The sequence below is a fragment of the Gavialis gangeticus genome, unplaced genomic scaffold (genome assembly GCF_001723915.1).
Source record: "Gavialis gangeticus isolate Ggan-Ray unplaced genomic scaffold, GavGan_comp1, whole genome shotgun sequence".
In the NCBI taxonomy this organism is placed as follows: Eukaryota; Metazoa; Chordata; order Crocodylia; family Gavialidae; genus Gavialis; species Gavialis gangeticus.
Genome location: NW_017729032.1, coordinates 102,774,048 through 102,795,518, shown reverse-complemented (window position 1 = coordinate 102,795,518; position 21,471 = coordinate 102,774,048).

Genomic DNA, 21,471 nt, shown 5'->3' with positions numbered 1-21,471 from the left:
TTTTTCTTCTCAGAAAGTACTATCCATAATATTCATACCATTCTGTTATGATGCATTTCATACATTTTTGTCTGAAACCAAATCTTTAAGTGATTCTTCTGTGCCACTAGGTGTGGTCTAGAAGACTACTAGTGTATGACTACTAGTTGCAGGGCAAATAAAACCACAGTACAGTATGTCTTACAGGATGCATCTATATGAGACATTTACTACAGAGCTGACTAAATAGCTCCATAGTAAGGATCTCAGTGTCTACAAGTATCCCTATTAGGGCCCAGAAATCTAATATGCTAGGGACAGAAGTTACATATAAACTGGTTTAAGTGATAAGCAACTGGTTTGAACCTGTAACAGAGTAGTTCAGTGCACATAACCCGCTTTCAAAATGGTCAAAAGTGGTTTAAGATAAACTTGGTTGGGTGTAGTATTGACTTATTTAGGTCAATGGTTTATGGAACTTCTATTCACAGATTCACAGAAGTTTAGGGCTGGAAGGGGCCTCGTGATATCATCGGGCCCACCCCCTCTGCTCTAGGCAGAAAAGACTGCTGGGGTCAAATAACCCCAGCAAGGTGTGCATCTAGTCTCCTTTTGAAGATCTCCAGAGTTGGTGCCTGCACCACCCCTGCTGGGAGTCTATTCCAGAGTCTGGTCACACTAATCATGAAGATCTATCTATCCCAGATCCCTTCCTGGTTCAAGTTAACTCTCTGAGGCTTAGCAGCCTTGGGCTACCCTGTCTGCTCCAGTGAAGCAGGAACATTCTCACTCCTCTGCTCCTTAGCCTGCTTCCTGCCTGTGTCTATCAGCCCATATCCCCAAGACTGGCAGCACCTAAGGCAAGCAGTTCTGGGGTTCTGGAGGGGAGGAATTTACCTCAGCCCCCTAGGGCTGCCGTGGGCTGGGGGACCCTAGTCTGCGGTGGGACTTCTTCTCTCTTCCTCTTGTGACAGTGGATGATGCAATCAACAGCTGGGAAAGGGGAGATGGGGAAATTCCCCTCAATTTCCCAGGGCTGCCTGGGCTGGTGAACCCAGGCTGGGGAAAACCTCCTGAGGAGGAGGCTCCCCCAAGGTGGGCCAGCACCAGGGAGGGGGCTCCTTAACCCCCCTGTGGGGGGACAGTAGGAGATTGGAGACACTTGGCGGGGTTAGTAATGGCCAACAGACTGGGAGATGTGCCCTACTGCCCCCTGCCTACTGACCTGGGTCAGTGCAGGCCTCCCGCTGCCTCTCCCAATTGAAAACAGAACATCCGTTCAGTTGGCTACTAGTTCAACCTGTGCATCTTTGAGAAAGCTGCCTAGATTGAATCTATTCTGCCTCAGGCTTTTTGACTTAGTCATAAACTTCACAGCAGGGTAGGACTTATAAATACAAGTACTACCCTGTTGTGGTAGTTTTTCATATGCAGCAGTGCATATGTAGATGTTGACCCAGCTGGCTGGGACATAAGGGTGCTTCAGTGAGGGGGCTGCTAACTGTTTAGCCCCCTCACTGAAGCACCTTAATTCCCCAACCAGCTGCTCTGTGGTACAATGAGCCTCCTCAGAGCAGCTCTGGGCTGGCAGGCTGACCCTCAGGGCTCCCTGCCAGCCAGGGCTGGTCCAACCGGGCTCCACATGCTGCACATGAATAACCACTGGAGCTGATTGGTCTGGAATTAATTGCTCCTGGGTGCACATTCAAACAGTGTGCCCAGGAGCAAAAACTCTGGAGTTTATTTGTATGCAGGAATTGCACATGTAGACACACCCACTGGGTGTATTTTGATAAATGTTTTAGAAGTAACTACATTGCCATCTGTCTTTATTTTGCTAACCCACTGTTTGAACACTATAAATATAAGTAATTACAGCAATGGGAAGATAACAACACAGAAAGTTGTGCCAAATCCTATTCAAAGAACAGCAATAAATGCTCATCCAGAATTAATTGCAGACTTCTAATCATGTTAGGTCAAATTAACTCCTATTGTAAACCCTTTGAGCTTTATGAAGTTTAAGCTGGGATGAATTTTGCTCAATAAATTGTTTAGCATAGAGGTAAAAAGAAAAGTTAATTTACTAATTATTAACATTTACAAATATTCATTAAGCATTCATTTACATACTAATGTTTTCTTCTCACTTTAATTAACCTAGAGAGAGCTGTGAAAAATTGTTAAATAAGAGATATTTATTCTGTTTTGACTATAATCTGTTTTATGGCTCTCTATTTGTCCTTCCTCTAAAAATAAATTAATAATAAATATTTCATAACCTTTTTTATTTTTCTATTCATTTTTCTTGTTTCTTCTCTCATGGATTCTGTGCAATATGCTTACATCTCTAGTATCTCTGATTGAGCTGAACAGTCTCACAAGAATTCTTTATGTGGTCTTTTAAATTGAACTTTCTTAATTTGTGAGAGGTTTAAAAAACCCTGCTAGCACTCTAATACTCTAATCAGTATGAATGGCACTATTCTATACCAAATATATTGTAAACCTGTCCATTACTCTTCATGACATGGTTTATGTCCTACCTACAATAATAAATTACACAAAAAAAAATCATGGAACACTCAACTTCTTTTTAATGAATGTTGTGCATTCTATTACTGATGACAATAACACACAATAAAGCAAAACTGTAGACAGTGTTGAAATTCTTATTTGTACTTCATTTAAATTAGGGTCCTTTGCTTTCAGATGCTACAGAAACAGCTGAATCCTGAGTTAAGCTATGGATCCTTTAAATTGCCATGGCAATACAAATTCACTTTGTACTCATTTAAACAGAGGTAAGTTAGCTGTGCTAGTCTGAAATCAGACAGAAGGCAGTGTAGATTTGCACCTTATGGACTAATTAAATCAAATACACACACCACACAAACACATGTGTGTATGTGTGTGTGCATATGTGTGCGTATGTATGTATACACGCTGTCATTAATTCAAAATCACTTCATCAGATGCTGTGAAAGGACACAAAGAGCAGTGTATAAAATGGGAAGGGTGATTTGAATACAAAAGGCAGGAAAGGAGTCAGGGAAGGGAAAGGGGGTAGAGGGGCCTGTGCTGGGAAGCAATAAACCCATAGGAACAAAGGGATCACAAAATCTAATCCAGGTAGTGAGATACACATCCATTGTCCCTGTTAAAACCATACTGTGGGTTTGTATCACATTACCTGGATTAGTTTACAGATTTGTATCCCATTACCTGGATCAGCTTTTTGTTACCTCTTTGTTGCTATAGTTTTATTGTTTCTTTGTCTTTCTTCTATCTATCTATACACATATGCATGCACACACACACATATATATGTGTATGTATGTATGTAAGGCAGGCGAGGCAGACTGGTCAGATTCACCTCAGTCCCTGGAAAATCATGGATCAGGTCCTCAAGGAATCTGTTTCTAAGCACTTGGAGGAGAACAAGGTGATTAGGGACAGTCAAGATGGATTCACCAAGGGAAAATCATGCCTGACCAACCTAATTGCTTACTATGATGATATGACTGGCTCCGTGGATGCAGGGAAAACCAGTGGATGTGGCATACCTTGACTTTAGCAAGGCTTTTGATATGGTCTCCCACAACATTCTGACAAGCAAGCTAAGGAAATATGGGTTGGATGAATAGACTGTAAGATGGACAGAAAACTATCTGGATTGTCAGACTCAAACAATAGCAATACATAACTCCATGTCTAGTTGGCAGCCGGTATTCAGTGGAGTGCCCCAGGAATCAGTCCCATGGCTGGTTTTTTTTCTAATATTTTCATCAGTGACCTGGAAGATTGGATGGAGAGCACCCTCAGCAAGTTTGAAGATGTCATCAAGCTAGGGGGAGTAATAGATGCACTGGAGGGTAGGATTAGGATTCAGAGAGTCCTAGAGAAATTCAAGGACTGGACCAAAAGAAATCTCATGAAATTCAATAAGAAGAAGTGCAAAGTCCTGCACTTAAGACAGAACAATCCCATGCATTGGTACAGACTGTGGACCACCTGGCTAAGCAGCAGTTCTGCAGAAAAGGACCTAGGGGTTATGGTCTTCATGGTAAGGGTGGCCAAAATTTGGAATGGGCTTCCAAGGGAGATGGTGCTCTTTCCTACCTTTGGCATCTCTAAGAGAAGGCTGGATAGGCATCTGACTGGAGTCATCTGACCCCAGCACTCTTTCCTGCCTAGGCAGGGGGTCAAACTCAATGATCCTTTCCAACACTAGCATCTATGAATTTATGAATATATAAGCTGAACATGAGTCCAACAGTGTGCCCTTGTCAAGAAGGCTAACAGCATACTGGGCCACATTAATAGGCACATTGTCAGCAGATTGAGAGGAATGATTCTTTCCCTCTATTCAGCACTGGTGAGGCCACATCTGGAGAACTGTGTCCAGTTTTGGCCTCCCCACTACAGAAAAGATGTGGACAAATTGGAGAGAGTCCAGTGCAGAGCAAAAAAAATGGTTAGGGGACTGTGGCACATGGCTTCTGCGGAGAGGCTGAGGGAACTGGGCTTGTTTAGTCTGAAGAAGAGATGAGGGGGAGATTGAGTAGCAGCCTTCAGCTACCTGAAGGGTGGTTCCAAAGAGAATGCAGCTAAACTGTTCTCCGTGGTGGCGGATGACAGAACAAGGAGCAATGGTCTCAAGTTATAGCAAAGAAAATTTAGGTTAGATATTAGGAAAAACTCTCTCACTAGGAGGGTAGCAAAATGCTAGAACAGGTTACCCAGAAAGGTTGTGAAATCTCCACCTTTGGATGTTTTTAAGACCTGGCTAGTCAAAGCCTTGACTGAGATGATTTATTTGGGGATGGTCCTGCTTTGAGCATGGGGTTGGAGTAATGATCTCCTACTTACAATCCTAATTTTCTATGATTTTATGATCCTATGATTTACATTAATAAAATGTATCATATGTATAAGTCTTTCCTGTACAGAGCATGAATTCAGTAACATGCTACCCCAATTCTTACAAAGAAAAACTATATGCAAAGTTTGCAGATTTTGAATCATTTTGTGGTATGAAATAAATGATATAAGTGCTATCAGAATTTGCTGCTCAACACCTGTCTTGCCAAAGTGACAGTAGCATTTTTTTTAATTCCAGTATGCATGGTGTGATTAGAGATACCTGAAAATTAGTTTATTTTGAAAACACTGAAAGACATTTGCTATAGGAGGTGTTTGCTTATACCACTAAATAAATCAAGGAAACAGTTTATTCAACACTTTATTCATAGAGAAGGAGAATCAGCCACAAGTTTTTCCTCTTCCTGTCAGGAAGAATAAATGTCCCATTTATTTCCTGGGCATTTCTAGAAGTATCAGACACCTGTACTGTTTAAATCCTGCATTAATCATCTTGCCACCTGTGCATCTCATTTACAGCATAGTCCTTCTTTTTGATTAAATCACCATTGCTGTTTTCTACAGTGATGGTGATCAAACTATTGTTCAGATAAAGACCTGTCCCTTGCATGTTTAAACACAACATTTAGACTTTTAAATTATTTGAATTTCAGATTGTTCCTTTCACATTTCTGATACTCAGATGATTATTTCAGCAATTTTTCTTATGAATTAATAGAGGGAACTTCAGAAATGTTGCCAAAGGGCTGTTCAGTTAAAGGTGCTATCAGACAAGTTTTCTGACTATTGGACTGGATTCTGCATGCATTTCACATTCAGGTGCCAAGAGAAAGGGAGAATGTATAAGAATGTGGCAGAATTGCAGTCTCTGTGTCTCAGTGAGCACTGAGATAACTCCCCTGTCTTATAGTCCGAGTGGTCTGGTGATGGTTAGGATGCAGAACCATACTTTCTTCTCCTGCTCTGCACTAACCAGCTGCAAAAGAATTATTCAGCATCAGACATGTTAAACTTTCCCCAGGTACACTGAGTATCGCTAGTAGAATTTTTTATACAACGAATAAAAGGTCAATTAGAAATCAATATGGAATTAGAAATGATGAAGGAAATTTTTGCATTTCACCTTTGCTTTTTTAATGCATTTGTCATAGTATATAGCCATTAAAATATTTTCTCAAGAGAGGCAACATTGTCCAGCAATACGAGTATGTAGAGAGACTTTATTATGCAAATTATTTCTTCAAGTATATAGGAAGGTTGACTATTATGTAGGAAAGGAAGTCTTGTAAAATTTATAATATCCTCATTATTAAAACAATAGCAGAACATTACAAGGGTTTGTTCCAAAAAAGCAAGAGATAAATGTATATATTTTAAATAAAAATAGGTATGACTAGACTATAGCATCAAACTGATACACTGCGGGCACATTCACATGAGCAGTTTACTGTGGAACTGTCTAATTAAATCTGCAGTGAAGTCTCAGCATCAACATGTGCAGTCTTATTAGGCTACAGGAAACTACTTAACTCTGCCATAGGTTAGTACTTGTAAACACAGGTACTATCCTGTACCAGTGTTGTTTAGTGCTTGGCAATTCACGTGTAGATGCTGATGGGGCTGGCTGGGTCATGAAGGTGCTTCAGTGTCCAGGGTTGCCTGCTGTCTAGCCCTTCACTGGAGCACACTTTAAGAGTGCTTTAAGAATTGACACAACACTCAGTTGATTAACAGCAGAAAGACTTGCTTAAGTAACTGCCAACAAGCTATAAAACTAAATGACAGATAAAGACTTTTTCTTAATATTCAATACATGAGCTATTACTGTCCTTGTATTATTTTACCTGCAAGAGATTTTTACCCAAGCATGCAGGAAGCGGTTCTTATCTTTACAGCTTTCACAGAAAGTGGGTACTTCACTCGTGGGCTGGGTGCAGGATGACTTCTTGATCTTCCCTGGACTTCACACCTTGCTGGCCGTTCTGTTTTGCTCTTATATTGTTTAATTGTATAGCTTCAAAGCATGTTTCCTCGGTGGTTATTTGATTAAGGTCCACCCAAAGGGTGACCAACACATTACAATTGTTGAATTGCCTGGTTCCTGTTTATTGGATTTGTCCAGGTGTGAAGACTTGTGTTTCTTTCAGCTACTGAAGTTATATGTCAATTAAATGTGATGGGTCTTGACTGGCTAAACAGGAGCCATTGGTTACCAAACCTGTCTTCGGGTATTTGTTTAACAGTGGGGCAAATTTGCAACAGCTTGTACCAGTGATCATTTATTTACGAAACTCCAGACAGACATTGAATGATTGAGACATTTGTAACACCTTAAACATCGGATGCCTGTTTTGAGAACTATGAGGATATGTTTCATGTACAGGATATCTTTCTTGTATTTAGTGCACGTTTTACAGGTTTTGCTTGAAATGTACATTTAGTCTTTTGTCTTCTTTAGCTGCCAGTTCAATTGAATGTATATGTAGTTTCCTTGCCTTCTCTAGTTACACAACTCAACCTTCCACTCTTGCTTTCTTATCTCGGACATACACATGTGATGAGTTTGTCAGGTCTCTGCCAACAATTTTCCTTTTAGATGAAAATCACGCTTATTATGTTATGGCATGGGTCTGGTATCGGGTGCCTCAAGCTCCGCTGTATCTATGCCTTATTGGGTTGCATCCACAGTGGAGACTTGATTTTTCTTGTGGTGGACTTGCCACTACAACCCAGGCTTGCCTCAGCCACTGTTTTGCATTTTGGTGCAAGAGACACTGTCCAACCTTTCACAGACATCACCCCAGACTGGCAGGATGACCTGCTAGGCCCTCTGCCTGCTGAGGCTGGTCCACCCTGGCTCAACATGCTGTAGTCCTGGGTGCATGTATAAATGCAGTGCCCAGGAGCAATAAACTCCAGGGCAATATGCTGGAGTATTTTGCTGTGCATTAATTTCACATGTAGAAGGTAGAAAGTAGTTATTTTGGGAAGTAAAAATAACTTAAAGCTGTTACAATTATTGGCTCTATTGCTGAGTAAGTGGTGGTTTAGAAACACCACATCCAAGGGTGAGGGTTAAATACCTCATTAAACCTTTGCTTTCACCAAGATTTGGAACATTTTAAAAATGCTTTGATCTTAACCAGGCATACATCAGTTGTGAGATCAGCTATAGGGAAGTATGTTTATAAAGTGTTCCAATCACAGAAATGTTGATAAGAAGGGTGCAAAACAGAAACAAAATGAATTAATCCAAGTAAAAAAGGTTAATGTTTTAACCATTTTTAACCTAAAGTGTAGTCCTGATCAACCCAAGGACTATGCGGCAATCATTTACAAACAAAAGAGATGTGGAACAGGAAATCAACGGAGTAAAGATTATTTTTCCTCAGTTAGGCCTAGTTGGTGAGTAACATAATCAGAGGACTACCTACTACCTCTTTTTGCCACCTCTTAATAAAGTAGAGTTTATAGATTATGAAATAAATACTTAAAGGATTTCTGGAGAAGAAAGAAGGTGGCAGGGGACTAACACATCACTACAAGGACTCTGTCTTTCATTCTTGCACCACAAGTACCATCATGACTTCTTGGCCTTTAGCATACCACTGAGAACACCCGAACATCACAACTGCCTTGATCCTGGTTTAAGCAACAGATGAATGTTTTCTGTCTCCCTTTCCTTTATGTAGTCTGTTTTTGGCCTCCACACCCTTCTTCCTGTCATTGCTCTGTCTCTTCATCTTGTTTTCTTAGCTTTTCACTTGACCCTGAGACTAATAGTACTGCATGGCACTAACAGAACAAGATGAGATGGCCCACCTAGAGAGAAACTAATCCATCCAGATTAGAGGCATGGATAAAATACTCCTCCAAACATATAACCCCCAAGTAAAAAAGGGATGGCCTCCTGAGAGGGATGTGATTGTTGGATGGGAGCAACAGCATTATAGTTCTGTATAATAAAGGCTTTTGCTTTTTGGTAACTTCTGAGTAAATGGATACTTAAGTTAGTCATTGCTCTCCTCCTAAACTTATGCCCTTGATCTGAAGTGAGGGAGCAACCTACAGTCTAGGTGTCATGGCTGATCTGCTAGTCCCAAGCATAAATAAATTGATGTTCATTTAAGCATCAATAAAAAGTCAAATACCCTCCTTTTCTATCATCATTCATTATCCTCCTTCTGTCTGCCTGTGTCAGTCTGTGATTTCAAAGGCAGGAAAAGTCATTACTAGTCTCAGTTAAGTCATTATTTAATTAAATGGCAGAACTAACTCTTTCCTTCCCTCTAAGGAGGATTACTTTATAGAAAAAAAATATTTAACTGACATTTTTCCTTTGAAGAAAGGACTTTGATCATTTTATATAATTTCTTAACTATTCTTTCATAACTAATCAGTTTTCAAATACTTTTGTCTTCTTTTTTTTCTTTCTTTTGTGTGCTTAATCAATAAATTTCCAAACTTTTCCAAAAATGTTCTACTCTCTTTCCCCTGGTGCTGAGCAGGGTCACGTTAATACCATGAACTTGGTGGGTTTGTTTATTCTGATAAAATTAACACTTACTAAGACTAGGTACAAATGTTCAGGGAGGTTCAATCACATTAAAAATGCCCACCTGATCTAACTTAAGTGCAGGCCTTACACTTAGCTTCCTAGTTAGGTCAATCTAAGTGCAAACTGTACAGAAGTTCAGGAAGGTTAGATCCATTAAAAACTGGCTGGCCCAATCTAAGTTAAATGTACCTTGGAGATAGTCTAGCTTACATCAAGTTCAGCAAGATCAGCCTAACTGAACTTCTGTACAATTCCCGATGCAGCCCTGGGGATGAGGAAGCCCAGTTACTGGCTTCAGCCTGGGGGCTGAACCTTTTTTAACCCTCCCTCACCCCCCACCCAGCACCAGGCTATTTTTAGCCCCCCTCTGATCCTGCAAACCACTCCCAGTTCTGGCTTTACTGGAGTTCGCTGGTGTGGGAGCTGATGGAAGTAAGTCAGGTTGGAGGGAGTGGTGGGCAGGATCAAGGAGAATTGATTCACTGTGGAGAGGTTGCTCATCTTAGGGTGGAGGGAGACAGGGGGCCAAAAATTAGCCCTGTATCCAGGGCAGAGAGAACCTCCCATCCCACCAAACAGCCCCACACAGACCCTCTCCATCCATGAATCCTGCCAGATCCTTGCCCCACCCTGACTTATTTGAATCAGGCTCCTGGTTTCAGGAAACCTCAGCAAAACTGGCACCAGGAATGGTTTGCAGGACTGGGGGCAGTTCAGTGGTACTGTGGGGAGCTTGTGGATCTGGGGTGATTTGACAGGATTGGAAAGCCTCTCTGATCCTCTGACCTCCTTCAGTCCTCTGGTTTCAGGGTATACTGGAAGAATCTGGTTCCCTCTTGAAGATTATTTTTTAGCTCATTGTAATCCAATTACTTTCCAGCTTAAAACTGGTATCTGTACAAGATTCTTTGGCTCAAACACCGTTGCCTTTAAAATGTAAATCTTTCTATTAGAGTTAGTAGTTGGTAGTTGGAACTGGTAACTAAACACTTACACAACCTTTTTATAGTCACTGTTTCCTAGGACACTGACCCTTGCAATGTATGTTTCATAGTTTCATAGTTTCATAGATTTAGGGTCAGAAGGGACCTAGTAGATCTTCTAGCCCGACCCCCCGCCAGGGCCGGAGAACAACAAAACCCCAAAACAAGAAACGGGACTCAAATGAGTCCAGCCAAGTAGGCATCCAGCCTCTTCTTAAAGACCCCCAGGGTAGGGGCCAGCACCACTTCCCTTGGAAGTTGGTTCCAGCTCCTAGCCGCCCTAACTGTGAAGTAGTTTTTGCGGATATCCAATCTATACCTCCTCTCCATCAACTTGTGCCCATTACTCCTTGTTATGCCAGCGGGCGCTAGGGGAAACAGCGTCTCCCCCAAACCCTTCTGGTCCCCCCTAGTGAGTTTATAGACGGTCACCAGGTCCCCCCTCAGCCTTCTCTTGTGGAGGCTGAATAGGTTCAGGTCCCGCAGTCTCTCACTGTAGGGTCTGCCCTGTTGTCCCCGGATCATGCGGGTGGCCCTCCTCTGGACCCTCTCCATGTTGTCCACATCCCTCTTGAAATGGGGCGCACAGAATTGGACACAATACTCCAGCTGTGGCCTGACCAGCGTCGCATAGAGGGGGAGGATCACCTCCTTGACTCTACTCGAGATGCACCTGTGGATGCACGACAAGGTCCGGTTAGCCCTGCCAACCATGACCTCGCATTGTCGGCCCATGTTCATCTTGGAGTCAATAATGACTCCAAGATCTCTTTCTGCCTCCGTGCTCTCAAGTAGGGAGTTCCCCATTGTGTAAGTGTGCTGCTGGTTCCTACTGCCCAAGTGCAGCACCCTGCACTTGTCCGTATTGAAACGCATCCTGTTCCTGTTAGCCCACCCCTGTAACCTATCCAGATCCCTCTGCAATCTCTCACTCCCTGCTAGCGTGCTCACCTCCCCCCAAATTTTGGTGTCATCAGCGAATTTAAACAGGTTACTTTCCACCCCATCATCCAGATCGCTGATGAAGAAATTGAACAGCGCAGGCCCCAGGACCGAGCCCTGGGGGACTCCGCTACCCACCTCCCCCCAGGTCGAATATGACCCATCCACCACCACCTTCTGAGTGAGACCCCTCAGCCAATCTGCAATCCATCTGACTGTGTAGGCATCTATGCCACAGTCGCCTAGTTTTTTAACTAGGATGGGGTGAGAGACAGTGTCAAAGGCCTTGCTGAAGTCCAGAAAGATGACATCCATGTAAGATTTTTGTTCCTTTATATACAACCCTAAATGTGCCAAACAAATACATATGTAGTTTGTTTGTACCCAGCTGACTAAGCAATCCATTACAAAACCTTTCCTCTTTATTATCCTCAGGCTTGGGATCTTTTTCAAACATTAGTATTAGTAGAATCAATTCTCTGTTTCCTGCCACACCAGCCACACCATTGATAAATAATACCAATTATTGGAGGGACAAGAAGTGATCCACTTGGGATCCTAGTAGAAAAAAAGATTCCTTTGATCATAATTCTCTACATTTTGATACTTATCAGTTAATCAAAGTTTGATTTAATAGGTAACATGTTGATTCTTCTTTACTCTAGCTTCATAATCAAAATGTTGAATGTTAGGACATCAAAGGCCCCTGTGCATATGCCTGACACCTACTCCATCAGCCACATGCTAATTAGCACAGGTCAGAGCAGACTTGATTAACTGAGTCTGCTGGAGCATGCTAATTAGAATGCTCCAGCAGTCTCAGCATCACAGGTATTCAACATCCTTGTGCTTCAAAATGGTGGTGAAGGTGCTTAAACAAAAGCTCACCGAAAAAGCTTTAGTTAAAGCACTCCCACCACCATTTTGAAGCATGGGATGCTGAATACACATGACACTGTGGGTGCTTAATTAAAGCAGCTCTGAACAGCCACTCTAATTAACGCCCCCCACACACACACACCACAGATCACATGTAAAGATGCCCCAGATACGTTAAGAATGACTAGTTCATTTTGACTCAACGTAGAAAGAAGAAGAATGTTTACAAGTGAAGGGACAGAGATATGTTAAATATATAGAAATCAACCTGTTGTGGGCTGCAAGAATTAATTTTATGCTATCTTTCTTTCTACTTCCTTTGCAAATTTGGGAATCAACCAGTGTTGCTTGCTTTCTTTTTCTAAATTGGCTTCTGTCATAGAACTTTTCCCCATGAATTAGCCTATCTGCAGTAGAATCAAGATCTGCAATCTGTAACAGTTTATGTGGCCTAAGATATTTTCTTGTAAGGAAAGCCCTGAGGAAAATATTTTTTATAAATGAATTCAGATAATATTATTTGTATTTATCTTGGAAACAAATGCAGCTGATAATACAAAGACATCTTGTTGTATTATTTTCTGGTTTTAATAAAAGATATTGCATTTGCAATTGCATATTAAAATACTTTGATTATCAGCTCCATTGTTTCTTCATCAGATTAAAACATGTGCTGCTGATTACATTTTTTTATTACAGTAAAAATTAGATTGTTTCTGAAACAATTTATTTTAATAGGATATCTTTATTATGTGTTCTGCTTTGTACAGATTGCAGTGAAATGTGTTTTCCCTTGTAGAAAGGGAGTTTAAAGGATTATGGAATCATGACATCCTTCAAAAAATATACATGTTTATATCATTTTGTTGTCCCATTTGATATTTTAACTTTAATGAAATCGTGTACTTCATTTAATGCACTAGCTTTTACGTATCAATTACTAAGCATCTATTGCCATCTATTTACTGACAGCCCAGTAATTTAACATATAAATACATACATACATAGATACATACATACACACACACAACATGTGGATAAGATGCAGCATATGTAGCACACTACAATAAAGCTAACATGAACACATACAGAGTGGGTGTGCCTACATGGTCATTTACTCTACTGTGCAGTAAATTTCTGCACAGTAAGTGAGACTAGGTCAGCATCTATGCATGCAGGCAACCTGGGACTAAATTTAGCTCCAGGCCAGAGCAGCCTGCCAGGGGGAGCTACAGCCTCTGGCCACATGAGTGCCAGCCCTTGGGACCAACTTTAGTCCCAAACTGAAGCCAGAGACAGCTGCCAGCACATGGGACTAACTTTAGTCCCAAGATGAAACCAAGAGAGGTGGCCAGCCAGGAGCCCTGGGGCTGGGCTTAGGCTGGCCTCCTAGTTGCTGAGCAGACCCAGCAGGGAGGCCCCCTGGGTTACTAAGCAGTAACACATCTACACATGCATTACTGTGCAATAACTAATTGGTTGTAGATTTGATACCTGCATGAAGCATTTACGCTGAAGTTGGTATATGTCACTATATTTACTGAGAAGTGTGGGTGTACATGTGTAGACATGCACCTGTACTGTGCACTAATTTTGGTTACTGCACAATAGGCCCCAGCCATGAAACCCCTGGTGGCCATGCAGCTCCTGTTCAGCTCCAGCTCTAGGTATCCTTCCTATCTTGCCCTCTTTTCTGCCACATCTTGCTGTTATCATTACCAAGATAAAGAGAGGATGCCCAGGGTCCCAGAGAGAGTCCTGATCTACTAGCTGTTGGGTCCAATTTGTCCACATCCTTTCTGTAGTGGAGGGCCCAAAACTGACACAGTACTCCAGATGTGGCCTCACCAGTGCTGAAAAGAGGGGAATAATCACTTTCCTTGACCTACTGGCAACACACCTACCAATGAAGCCCAGTATGCCTTTAGCCTTCTTGGCAACGTATATCTAGACTGATCCCACCCTTCCTGAGCTATGGGTCACTGACCCCTGTTCTTACTTATCCAGAGCACTTGTTTTGCCCTTCTTATAATGTGGGCCCCTGACCCTAGTTCAGGTCCTGCTCAGGCACTGGACTTCTGGCCCTGTCTCTGCTACTCTTATAGCTTGAGTCCCAGACCTGGCTGGGTTCAAGGAAGTTGCATGCCCCTCAGGAACAGCCAGAACCTCCACCTCCCTAATAGTTCCAAACCGAAACTACTGGTCAAATATAACAAACTAACAACCTTTCTAACCATAGCAGACTCTCCCCACATTGGGTTTCAACATAAACATCAGCTCCCTGGATGAACCATCACACTCCCACCAGTGCTAGGTCCTACTTCCCTACATGCTCTAAGCATCTTCTTTGTAGATCTCTGGGCCTCTCAAGTCATCCAGGCAGTCCTCTTCAGCCTTCCTGTTTAGGAGCTTCTTTCCCTTCTAGCCTACAGAGCCAGACTGATTGACTGGACTCAGGCGCTGTCTTTATGTGTCTCCTAAGTCCAGTCCAATCCGGTCATATGACTCGACAAACAGTCCCCTTCTGTGCCTAAGGACCAGTCTGTTTCCCCTATAAGGGTTTGGCTCAGTTGACTACATCTCTGGGCTTCTGAGATGGCTGCATACAGACCTGTCCTCTTTGCAGCTTACTACTCTGTGACTGTCGCCTTGGGAGGAATACTCCCCCGAGGGCAGCCACTACCAATGTAGCTAGAAGTCTACCTGGTAGTTGCCAGCTGGTTTACAAGTATTTAGCCTGATTCACAGGGCCAGCTAAGTTTCCTGCAGTAACAGGAGTCCTTTGGTTCCCTGTTCCACCCTTCATTTGTTTCTATAACTTGATTGTTAAAACCCAAATGAAAAGCGAAACAAAAACAAAAATGCAAACTGTCTATTCCTTTAATGAAGAAGAAATGGATGTCACAGGAACATAGTTAATGAGACCTTGCAAAAAGTAGTTGCCATTAAGTTTGGGATCTAAACAGGCATGGAAACATGGTGCTCAAAGTGGAGGAAAGGGGTGAGGTAGCAGCACAGAGTTCACTTTTCAGTGGCTGAGACCAGAGCTCTTGTTTGTAAAGCAGATGTGGCAACACCGCTTTAGTCCGCATGGATCTGTCCCTGAATCTAAAGTAGCACAAAAATATGTTCTCAAAAGTATCATTCTTTTGCTCCTCTTGCTCACCATTAAATTAGGCTGCTTAAGTAGCCTTTGGAGGGACTCTAGTTACCTAATAACATTTTTCTCAATACTGTATGTTTTGATTTACATAAAGACTCTGTTCTAAACTAAATCAACATCATAGAAAAGAGTCAAGCTAATTTCACATCAGTTTGGAGCTGTAAAAGAAATGCTAATCAGCAGGTGGTAGACTTCTCAAAGCTTATTTTTCTGAATCTATTCTATCATCCACCCTGATACAAGTATTAATATAATAGCTCCAAATCTATGATAAGTCTCCAGAAATAGCCTTTGGATAACCCTCTATAGCTGGTCTTTCTTTTGATTTAGTGATTGGTTAGCAAGTAGCTACAGGACAAATATCTATAGCACCTATTACAAGGTAATGGCAACACGGGGGGTGATCCTAAGTTATCACAGCTGGTACAGAAGGCTCATGAACCCAGGCAAAAAAATCTAGACTATTGTTAATATCGAGAGCATATGTTAAGGAGTGTGAAGTCTCATCATATATTTTGTCCACATGCAAGTCTTCTTCTTTTATATGTTACCATGATGATTGGCAACTTGTAAATCTGGAAAGAAAGAAACTAGGAAATTATTGTTGAAAAATTAAATTGGGTGTAGATTTTTCTGTTTCTCTGCCTTCTCATCAATCTTGTAGTTAAGATAAGACACGATACTCTCACTGGACAGCAGCTACAAGCACTATGCCCACAACAAATTCAACACCTCCGCCACTTCACATAATTTGAGATAACCAGATGCTGACAACCTGCTGATTGTCTCTGATTAAAAAAAAATCCCCAATTTTGGATGAAAAACACTAAACTTAAATCCACATTTTCCCATGATTAAAATTAAAATGAAACACCACCAATATAATATTATATCTGTAATATGTCTATATATATATAAAATTGAGTCTGAAATTGGCCTTCTGGAAGTTTATGGCCATTAGACCTAGTCATCCCTTGGGGAGCCCTGGAGAACAACTGTTCTCCCAGATCCTGATGCACCCCCTTATATATTTATAGGCAGCCATATATATTAGTGGTGTTTCATTTTAAGCATGGAAAAATGTGGATTTGGGGTTACTTTTTTTACCCCAAAATTGGGGATTTTTTTTTTTAAATCAGAGAGAACCAAGATCCAGGATGATAGGTAATTGCTCATCTACATCCTGAAAAATATCCAGTTGCAAAAAGATCATTTCCTTTCCCCACAATAAAATGTTTTCTTTGGAAAAAATCTATGCCACGTCCTCTTCACAAGAATAGAGGGAATAGTCAAGTTCATATATATATTGTAATTAACTTGAGCATTATTTGCATGTAATAAAAACTCCCTATTTAATAGCATTTTAGTTTTTTCTTTTTATTAGCCATTACATTTAATTTGTTAAAGATTAAACATTTTAGATGCAAGGAATGTGTTGAATCCTTAATTTCAGAACTTTATTTTCATTTTTTTCCTCTTACAAGGGAACAGTTTTTGATGGAAAATCTCTTGACTATTTCTGGTTCAAGCTGATAAGTGCATTTTCCCCCCTTTCTTTGCTCTTGGCAATAAGCAATTGCATTTGCCCAAAATACAGCATTAATGGCAAAAAACCAAGCCATTATGTTGTTTTATATTTATTGTAAGCTCAGATTTATAAACAAAATGAGGGTATACCCATCAAAAGCCATTTATTCCCCGTGAAAATAAAGCATATAAACATGGAAGCCTTATGATAAATCCTTACTGCAAAGATCCAAATGTCCATCCCATCAGGCTACTAGTAGGAAAATAATAAATCTAGTTGATTACAATCTAAAACAAGTTATTTATTCAAGTGGAAAACTTAAAGAAAAAACTTAGCATAGACATGATAAAATGTTCTCTTTGATGGAATAAACTACAAGCAGGGTGCTCTAAGCTAAGAACATTTACAGATGTGAACTCACAGTGATCTCTTCCTTTCTTCCAAAAATAGCACAAATGCATGGAAAATATGTTCCTCCAGTGTATATTTAATTTCCAACACAAATTTTCCAGCTTCTGGAGAGATCTATCCCAGGAAAAAAAAATCAAGTATTAGTATTTGTGATTATGCTAATAATAACACAAATTTGTACTGAATAAGACTTGAGGGAGACGGGATGGTTGTTTCCCAGCTCAACCATTGACTTACTGTCTGGATTTTGAAAAACCGATGAGTAGAACTGATGAAAAAATGCTGTATGTTTGTAATTAAAGAAAACAATTTTAGGTGTCTTAGTTTTCTGGACTGCATTTGATATTAGAGACTTTTTTTACCTGGAAACTCTGATTCATCAAAAACATTTTACCTTATCAGCAGTTTAAGCAGATAATGTTTCTTGGACACAAGAAACATGGAATTACTGGTCAAAAATAAATAAATAAATAAAGACTTTGGCTTTTAAGAGATGTTTATTCCAGGAAGGGTGACAAATGGTGGGCAGTAGACATTTTGTACAGTTTGATCCGAGGATCTGGGCCTTGAGGACAAAGCCTGGGCTCATGGCCTGCAAGGCCTGCCTGCACACTTTAAACAAAAAACCCCCCAAAACCAAAAACACAAAGAACAAAAGAAGTATTTACATATATACATATATACAGTTCTTGCCAGTGGGGACACCCAGGGGGGCCTCAGGACATCAGGGGTTGGCCCACCTGGACAAAGCCCAAGGTCTCAGCTCACTGGGTACACCTCTGCACCTTGAGGAGCTGGTGGTGTCACAGGGCAAGGAGCAGCTGTCCTGCCTTGACTTGGCACAGTGCCCCGTCAACAGCCCAGCACTCCTCAAAGGTGGACACTGTCCGCTGGAGTACTGCATGCTCGAATTCAAGAGACAGGTGGGCCCGCACCGGCAGGTGGAAAAGCTGCAGGGCATCATGCATCCTGGTCCTGGTGAGCCAGTTTCACCGGCTCTTCAGGGTAGCCATCTTGACCTGGCCCACCAGGAAGTTGGCCAGGCTGACTGTGGCCTGCTCAGCCATCCGGTATGGGAAGAAGTAGATGTAGGTTTCCTCTGAGAAGTCCCGGCCCAGTGCCTGAAGCAGCACCTTGAGGGCGGCAAAGAGCGGTTGCAGCCGGGGGCAGTTGAGGAAGGAATGGAAAATGTCCTCTTCCAACCCCCCTGGGCAGAAGGGGCAGGCTGTCGAGGCCACCGGGTCAAGGTGGCGCACAAAGGTGCCAGTGACCAAGATGCCATGCACCAATCTCCACTGGAGGTCGCCGGTCTTCTTGGCGGTGGGTGCCTTGTACAGCGTGTGCCATGCTGGGGTCCCAGGCCTTGGCAGGTGCCACTGCCACACAGTGTCGGAGCAGCTGGCCAGCACTTCGGCGTGCTGGGTGCGCACCACCCACGCATAGAGTCCCTTCTGGGGCTGCGTGCCAAAGGGGGAGCCTGTATTGCTACTGGGGGGCACAGGGAGCCTGAACAGTGTGTTGGGCCGGTCAGCCAGCTCGCTGGCCACTGCTGGGATGACCGGCAGTGGTGGGAAGGTATCACCTGCAGCATCTGCAGTGGGGAGGGCCCGGTGAGCCTGGAGGCAGCCTTCTAGGGAGGTCACTGCTTCTGTCAGGAGGGCAGCCACAATGGTGTGCAGAAGCTGGTCCACGGTGCAGACAGAGTGCAGTGCTATCCGGGCAGCCAGGGCTTCGAGTGACAACCAGTCTGACTGAGCAGGGTCCAGGAAGTGCCCCAGGTGGGTGGTGTGCACCTTGATGAGAGCAGCCATGAGGTTGGCGGAGGCCAGGCATGGCACAACACACTGCAGGGCTGAGTTGTGGACCAGGGGCTCCTGAAGCACCTGGGGGAAATGCAGGTGCCTGGCTTGGGGACAGAGATGGAAGGCAGCCTGCCAGGCCCACACCATGCTGTGGTAGAACGGAGGAAAGGACCTCCCTGTTCAGGAAGGTAAGGTCCAGCATAAGGAGCTCCTGGTCAAAGCCAAGGCCCCGCACTCAGTGCAGGAACCGGCATGCCAGCTGCCGCCATGGGAGGTGGCCCTCGGCATACAGGAGCTGCTGGAGGGCTTGCAGGCAGTAGGCGGCCACCCTGCTGGCCAGGTCGATCAGGCCCTGGCCCCCCTTGATGGGGGGCAGGCAAAGGGCAGCTTGCGGGAGCCAGTGGCGTCCGTCCCAGAGGAAGCCCACTAGGAGCCACTGCAGTCTCTCGAGTAGCTCTGGTGGATGGTCCAGCACAGCGCAGCGGTGCCACAGGGTTGCCACCACCAGGTTGTTGGTGATGAGGACCCAGCCACAGTAGGAGAGGGTGGCCAAGCGCCAGTGCCAGTGCTGCAGACAGGTCTCCACTCCCTCCTCCAGGTCCTCCCAGTTGTGGGCTGCAAAGGCCAGTGGCCCCAGGAACACTCCCAGAGCTTTGAGGCCTTCCCAGTGCCAGGCAAGGCTCCCTGGCAGGTCCAGAGGTGGCCTGCTGGTTCACGTCCTGAGCAGAAGAGTGTCACTATTGCCCCAGTTGATGCCGGCTGATGCAGCAAGCTTGTGGGTGTGTTGGCAATCCACCAGGGCCTGCACATCCTCCTGGCTGTCCAGGAAGACTGTCACATCGTCCGCCTATGCCATCAGTCAGATCAGGGGGCCAGTGGTCAGGCCCGGTGCCGATGGCAGGGCTAAGCTGGTCAAGCAATGTCACAAAGCATGCAGCAGTGGTTCGATGGCCAGTGCATACAGCATGCCTGAGAGGGGGCAGCCCTGGCATATGACACGATGCACCGGGAACGGGGACCACAGCACACCGTTCATCTTCAGCAGGCTGGAGGCATTGTGGTACAGGACCCGGAGGGCCGTGATGAAAAGAGGTCCTGAAGCCAAAACCCTTGTGGGTGCCAAGCAGGTACCGGTGGTCGATGCGATCGAAGGCCTTCTCCTGGTCCAGGGAAACCAAGCCAATGTCTAGGCCAAAAATCTCCGCAGCTGTGAGCAGGTCACGCAGCAGAAACAGGATGTCCTGGATGGCCTTGCCTGGGACACAGTAGCTGTGTTTCGGCCCGATCACGGAGGCCATGACGGTGCGGAGACGGTTCACCAGCACCTTCACCAGGATCTTATAATTGATACACAGAAGGGAGATGGGCTGCCACTTCTTAAGGCAGCCCAGGTCCCCCTTCTTGGGCAGCAAGGTGAGCACTGCCCGGCAGCAGCTGGTCAGCAGGGTCCCTTCAGTGAGGCTCTCATGGAAAACATGGAGGAGGCTGGGCCCAAGGAGAGGCCAGAGGGCTTTGTAAAATTCCACAGGCAGTCCATCCAGGCCAGGGACCCTGCCCGAGGCAAGTCCCCCGACAGCAGCCTCGAGTTCTGCCAGGGAGAGTTCGTGCTCCAGGGCCTTGACCTGCGAAGTGGCGAGGTGCAGCAGGTCCTTATGCAGCTGCCAAGCAGCTTCCAGACAGATGGAGTCAGCCGCAAATAAGTCCCGATAGAAGGCGATGGCATGCCCCCGCACTCTGCCCAGGTCCGTGAGCAGCCATCCCTCTGGGGTGTGGAGATGGTCCAGCGTCTTTGCCGCAACCTGCCATCTCTCCAGGCCAAAGCAGAAGCCGGTCAGGGTGTTGGCCTCTGCCAGCTCCTTGTAGTGGGCATGAACCTGCGCACCGTGGGCCGCACCCTCCGCCAGCTCCCGCAGGCATTTCTTGGGGGACCAGAGGCTCTCGAGGAGCACCGCGTCGTTGCCCACACGGAGCAGGGCTGTCTCAAGCTGCACCACGTCCTCCTCCAGCTCCTGGGTGCGGTGGCGGATCTTGCTTCCTGCCAGCTGGGAATACTGCTGGCAGAATGCCCGAATCTGGGTCTTCCCCATGTCCCACCACAGCCACCAGGAGGGGTAGTCTGCCATGAGCGGGAGAATAGAGAAGAAGGGTAGGCAGGGTACTGACGGTAGAGAAGGTGACAGAGCTGGGCAAAAACCACAGAGACAGGAGAAGGCCTATTCTTGCCCAACCCTATTCCGTGGGTCTGCCTCGGCCCCACACCTCTCTCACCCAGGTCACCAGCTTCTCAAGGCGGAAAGCATGTTCACGCGTGCCCGGGTCCCGGGACATGAGCCTTGTCAAAT